The sequence below is a fragment of the Carlito syrichta genome, unplaced genomic scaffold (assembly GCF_000164805.1).
Source record: "Carlito syrichta isolate Samal-C Ts95f unplaced genomic scaffold, Tarsius_syrichta-2.0.1 Scaffold74266, whole genome shotgun sequence".
Classification (NCBI taxonomy): Eukaryota; Metazoa; Chordata; class Mammalia; order Primates; family Tarsiidae; genus Carlito; species Carlito syrichta.
The window spans coordinates 42,555-49,661 of NW_007018362.1; the positions used below are offsets into that span (position 1 = coordinate 42,555).

At 38.5% G+C, this 7,107-nt stretch overlaps 1 non-coding gene across 1 annotated transcript; it reads right to left on the reverse strand.

The window, feature by feature from the left end:
• Positions 1–5,894: 5,894 nt before the first annotated feature.
• On the reverse strand, positions 5,895–5,976 carry TRNAS-AGA. Its single transcript has one exon. It is a non-coding gene; the product is annotated as a tRNA-Ser (tRNA).
• Positions 5,977–7,107: the final 1,131 nt, after the last annotated feature.

Sequence of the window (7,107 nt, forward strand, 5' to 3'; positions counted from 1 at the left end):
TTTTAATTGGACATCATGCCAGACTGGCTTGTCCTCAGGTCCAGGACTGAGTGAAGCAAGAGGGACGAATCACCAGGTGGGGCGACTCATTCTGAGCACAGAAACTGCCCTGACTCAGACGCAGGATGGCATTGTGTGGTTAACTAGGGATTCATATATCGACCCAAGAATATTAACCACAGTTGACCACCTTCCTAGGAAGTCCTAGGGAAATTCGTGTATCACTGCCTTGGCAGTTTAGTGGCGCTTGTCCGCACTCCTTGCCATGTTGCCTCTTTTTTATGTGCTGGACCCTCCATTCTTCTTTTCCATATCTGCTATCAGTGTTTTGTGCCTTCTTTCTTTATTACTTGATCAGTTTGTTCAAAGATTTAGCAATTTAATTAGCTTTTTCAAACAAAATTCTGACTTTGTTGATCATTTCATTTTGTTTCTATTTTATTGCATTGACTTAGCCATTTTCTTCTTTATTTCCCTCCCTAAGAATTCTTTGGGTAAAATTTCCTAATTTCTAGTTTATTCCAATAAACCTTAAATTATTGATGTTCGCTTTTTATTTTATTTTTACATATCTACTTAAGAGTTTAAGCATTCACCCAAGTACATTTTAGCTGCATGAAACTTATTTCATAAGTATTATTTTAAATGTTGTTCTTATATCTCTATCTATCTAGATGGATATATAGATATTTAAGTAAATATTTGTCTATATAGATATAAGATATATAGATATGTAGGTGTATATACAGGTATATAGATATTTAGTTAGAGTCTCACTCTATCACCCAAGCAGTAATGCAGTGGCATGATCATGGCTCACCGCAACCTCCATCTCCTGGGCTCAGGTAACTGGAACAACAGGCACAGGCCACCACACCTGGCCAATTTAAAAAGAAAAATTTGTAGATATGAGATTTTGCTATGTTGTCCAGGCTGGTCTAGAACTTCTGGCCTCAAGCAATCCTCCATCTTGGCCTCCCAAAGTGCTGGGATTACAGGCACGAGTCATTGTGCCCAGCTCAATATAATTTGTAATTACCATTTAGATACCTTTAAACCATATGCACATTTAGAAACTTTCCAAACATGATACATTTTTCAATTTTCAATTAATACACAGCAAAATATGTTGTGGCAAGATACTATTATTTATCTCCCATACTGCTAGAATTTTGAAAATTTGTTTTATAACCAGCAAGGCAAAGGATTTTTTTTTTTTTTTGCTTGTTTTAAAGGTTTTGTGTTTACTTAGAAGAGAGATTTGTTTTCAGAAGCTGAAGTGTGTAGTTTTCTTTATATGTAGGTTAAATCGAAATTAGAAGTTGTTTTGTTTAAAACTTTTACAGCCTTACCGTTTTCCTCCCCTCTTCTGCTTTTAAATTAGTTTCTGAGAAATGTATATTGTGTTCAAATTCCTAACTATGATTGTGGCTTTATTTCTTTCTAATTTTGGTTTTTTAAAGTTTCTCTTATACATTTTAGGAGATCCTTTTTTCCTGCACCCTTTTATCCCCCAAAGCAACAAGGCATTCTAAATGAAATGCTATTTATGAGCTAACTATGACTTGGTGATGACAAGTGTCACCTTTAAGTGGCACTTATAATAAACAAGATAGCACTCAGCAAAAAAGCCTGGGTTTAAGTTTCGCAGAATTCAGAATACTCATAGAGAGCTAAAAGAAGGAGTATTGCTTTATCTTTGTCTTCCTTTTGCAAGCTTCTTTTCTCAACAAGAAAGAAAAAAATCACAAGTCTAGGGCTTTCTCCCAGCAGTGGTCTCACAGTAAGGGTCACAAAGGAGCTTAAGCAGAGGCTTCAACCATCCTCTAACCAGCCAGGTTTTACTCCCTTCTGCTGGACCTACATATGTCACATTCTAATGTCCCAAAAGTGTGTTATGAGAAACCAACACTCCACAAACCCTCTTTGAGATAGAGAAGAAACTACAAAAACCAGTTTGACTAGGATATCAGGTTTGGGTGTAGGCGCACTTTTGGCCTCCTAATTTACAAGTCTGAGCTTAATGAATCATATGGCCACAATACAGAGGTAACTTTTTTTAAAGCTGTTTCATGCCTAAAATCGGGTTTGGTGATTTAAAACATTATTGGTTAAATTAGACATGGAAGGATGTTGGCACCCATGGTCTTCCACCATGTTTTGTGAACTCCCTAATAATGGATTCCTCCATTGTATGTTTTGTGTCAGGGGAGCATCTAAAGTGAGAGAGTTCATACCTGTTATCCATATACCTTGAGAATATACATACATTTTTAGTGATGGGAGTGTATTGTTATGTTGCCCAGACTGGCCTTGAACTGTTGGGCTCAAGTGATCCTCCTGCCTCAGCCCTCCTGAGTAGCTAGAGCTACAGGTCTGCACCTTCTCACTTAGCTTTGCCTTAGAATTTTGAACAATGCCCCTCATCACTACCAAAACAAAACATGTTTCTTTCCTAACACCTTATAGCCTTAAAAAGGGAGGGGAAAAATTGCCAGCTGCTTTTTGTTGTTTTTAGGAAATGCATAAAGAACATATGAGAGAATAAGTGGACTTTAAACAGTTGTCTTTCAACTATATTGCAATTTCTCTGACAGGAGCCAACCATCTGTTTCCCAAGTGACAAGGTTACTCGCTACTATATCAAAGTGAGAAGATTATTGCAAATTGCTGTGCTCCCTGCCATGGTCCAAGGATATTTCTGAAGTTCACAGAAAAAGCAGGCATATGCATACATGAAGCACATAACTTTCTGGGCCCTGCCTGACCCATGCTGCTAATCTCATTGCCAAACTTAATTTTTACTTTTGCTTTCATATTGTTCCCCTCCAGAATCAATCACCCGCTCTAATGATCAGAGCCCACAAACTGTCTTCTTACTGTTCATGAATCCTGTATGTGAGAAGTGGTAGACTCATACTTTCTTCCAATCAGTTTTTCCCATGCCCATCCACCTGGAAATTGTAATTTTCACTTTTATTTGTGTAGAGGGTGACTATAGTAGGTAATATTATGGTTGTATATTTCAAAATAGATAGAAGAGAGGATTCTGAATGTTTTTACCACAAATAAATGTTTGAGGAGATGTATATTTAAATATCATAATTTGATTATTACACAATGTATAAATGTATCTGATCATCACAGTGTACTCCATGAATATGAACAATTATTGTGTCAATAAAAAGTAAAATAAAAAATACAATGGAACAATGATTCCCTTCTGGGAACACTTGATTACTGAAAAATTGTCAATAAATTCTGAACATGCTAAATAAATAAATAAATAAATAAATAACCTGGCCTGGGTCTACCTGCTTTAGGTAACTTTCAAAGCATTGCCTGATCCATGCGGCTAAGGGTATTTTTCAAACTGATCTTTTTTTCTTTTATATTTTGCTATATTTTGAGAACAAACAGGTACCACTTTAAAGATCCAGTTTCACAAGTTGCATTTTTGCTGCTCCAGCTGTCTTCAAAGCTCTGGATAATAGAAGACACCCCATAGTCTTATGTACTTCAAGTTGAAGACACCTCAACTACTTATGTACTTCCTCACTGTTTGCTTGACTCAGTAGAGGAGCTCATGAATCAAAGTAGCCTTACCATGACTATGGCCATGCACATTGCTTTCTCAACTGTCAGGATAAAACATGGAGAGAAAGCTTTAAATAAAGACTCATGGAAAGCACAAAAAGTGTAAAATATTGTTCTCATATTTCAGGCTTTCTGGAGAGTTTTTTTTTTTTCCAACAGAGTTTGGAACATAATTCCTACTTGAGAACATTGTTCTGACCTCCTATAAGGCTCTTCTAGGCTCTGCTGCAAGGTTTTTTGTTTTGTTTTGTTTTTTTGTACCAAGAGGAGAAGAAGATATATCAAGAACTGATCATTCCTGCCCCATGAGTGGCAAGGGAAAGGCAAGAGATAGTAGCAATCCCAGATTGTTCGCTTAAAGAGCTGTGGGTAGAAGCAAACAGCTTTGCAAATGTAAAGGATCACATATGTCAAAATTCGACCCTAACCAGCTAGACTCCAGTGTATTTCATAACTGTGATGCAAAGATGATTTTATTGCATTGAAGATTTATGATACCATGAAAGGAGACTTTTCCAAGTATCAGGTGTCTGTGACTGTTTGGGAAAACCTATGCTACACAAAGAACTATATATTCTGTGATTTAATGGCTAGTGGTCACTGATTTAACAGAGGAAAATATCACAGTCTTCTCTTCCCTAGTACTCTTTGCTGACACCTCTGGGCCCCAAGGAAAGCCATCACCTCTCTTCAGAGCTCCTTGGTTCACTTGTTCACTTGAAGGAAGACAATAATAGAAAGAAAGTCTCCTGACAAGAGGGATTTTTTAAAGCTGATATTAAACAAAGGCGTTGAATCACTCTTACTAGGAGTCTCAGAGAAAAAACCTATAAAGATCACTTTTAACATTAGTTTAGTTTACAGTGAATGTTAAATGTAATTCCATCTAACACACTTACAATGAATACCTTCTATATAAAAGGGGCTCTGGGTATTCTACAATCAATATATAAATATGTATGATCTAGCAAATCAAGTAAGCATTATTCTACATCTCACATAAATACAGACTAAGAATGCAGAAAAGAAAGCGAGTTTTGTTTGTTTGTTTGGAGTCAGGATATCACTCTGCTGCCCAGGCTGGAGTGCAGTGGTATTATCATGGTTCACTGCAGCTTCCTCCTCCTGAACTCAAGTGGTTCACTCTCCTCAGCCTCCCAAGTAGTTGGGGCTACAGGCATGCACCACTACACAAGCTTATTATTTTTTAAATTTTATTTACTACTTTTGTTATTGTTGTTAGACATGAATGATGTCTTCCTATGTTGCCCAGGCTGGTCTCGAATTCCTGGGCTCAAGCAATCCTCCCTCCTCCGCCTCTCAAAGTGCTGGGCTTATAAACGTGAGCCATGCACCTGACCACCAATAGAAATTTTAAAACTAGAGCTTGCCACATGAGGGATTCTATTTCCTCTTCTTCAGTAATTGAATTGTCTCCTTAGACTCGGTCATAACTAATGGCCCCGTGGGCAGCCACATCATCATCATCATCATCATCATCATCATCATCATCATTATTATTATTATTATTTTGAGTTGGAGTCTCACTCCGTTGCCCAGGTTGGAGTGCAGTAACACGGTCACCCAGGCGTCCACCTGCCGGGCTCCGGTGATCCTTCCGCCCCAACCTTCCAAATAGCCGGAACTACAGGCGCGCGCTACCACGCCCGACTTTTTTTTTTTTAATTGTAGAGACGAGATCCCACCATGTTGTCCAGGCTGGTCTCTAACGTGTTGCCTCAGGCAATGCTCTCACCTCGGCCTCCCAAAGTGCTGGGATTACAGGCTTGAGCCACTGCGCCCGGCCAGGCGCCACTTCTTAATTAGCATAGAGTTGTTCTGAGAGAGTATGTAATTTAGAAAGAAAGAGCCTGAGATGAGAAAGAATTTGGACGGAAACAATCAACAGATTCAAGTGAGGAAATATACTGATCTATGTTCTTATCGGGAACTAAACAGTAGTTTAGATGCTGTGAGAAGGTGATTCTACAAATATTATTGTTATTATTATTATTATTTTGTGGCGAATCAAGTATTGTGCTTAGTGTCACAGAAACAAAGATAAACAAAACACAAGCACAGTACATGACCTTGCAGTGATTTGTGCCTTTTAAGAAGACATTCTACGTACAGGGAGAGTTTGGGAAAACTGCTTGTGGTCAGCAGGATAATAGCAGCAGAGTATTTTTAGTAGGTCCATGAAGAGGGAAAGAAAGGTCAATTTGGGAAAGATCACGCTTCTCCTCCTGGGAGACAGTTCAGTGTCAATAAATTCCCTTTCAAAAGGGACAGCTTACCGTAGTCGGCAGGATTCGAACCTGCGCGGGGAAACCCCAATGGATTTCTAGTCCATCGCCTTAACCACTCGGCCACGACTACATAGAAGTCAAACACCTCATTAACATAAGTAGCTGCGCTGAACTGTAGCTCTCTTCAAAGCGCCACAGTTTCTATCAGAAAGTATGCAGGCTGTCATTGTTTCTCATTCTTTGACACAGTTAGGTGAATATCATGCTGTTGTTACAAACGGACAAGTAGTGCTTTCTCCTGAGAACTGGGAATACCCCGTATGCTGATGGAAAAAGACTAAGCAGGAGACATCCCCAGAGTGCAAGTTTCCTGCTCTGTCAACGTCTGATGACACTCTAACATTCACTGCAGAATTTTGAGTTATAGCGACGATTTGGACAACCTAAAAAGACCATACATGTTTGACTTTTAAAATAAAATTTGGAAGATTCGTATAATGGAAGCTTCTGCAACTGATACAAAGAATGAGGTGCATGTCTATTTACTAGTAACATTTGGGTCGTCAGTGCACTAAGAGGGTAGACTAGAAATCCATTTAGTACCAGTATGAGGACCTAGAATTGCCTCTAAGAAACTTGATCCTTTTTCCACTTGGCAACTTTCCCCTTTTGGGCCTCCAGTAAATAACCCCCCATACTTCTCAAAACAGCGAGAGATCTTTACTACCTTTTAAATTTCAAAAATAAATGGAATTGTAAAAAGTCAACAAAGCAAAACCATCTTCCTGGGGTAGAGGAAGATGGCTGCAAATTTGGCAAAAGAAATTTTCTATTTGTAACAATTGTATTCAGTGTCTCTAGCTTCCATCCTAAAAACCTCACTTCCTACATGCACTCTCATCTACAGCCATTTTCAGCATGCCTTAAATGCTTATCTGAGCTTCAGAAATAATTGCTGGAAATAGTAACCTTAGTGACTTAGTTTGGTTTCCAATCAGAAACAAGAAAGATGAGGGGAAAAAAACCTGTGGGGGGGGGGGGGAGAGAGAAAGCATATTGTAAACACTCGATAAAAATATTCTGTCAAAGGTTATCATATGGATCGGAGTTCTCACATTAATAGTAGGAATAGGGTTTCTTAAATCCGCATTATGGGACATTATATATCAACATTTCATCCTTCTTCAAACTGTGCTTTAAGTGTGGGAAAAAGTTTGCTATATTCATTCACTGGTGACATTTCTCGAACAAATTCAGTGAC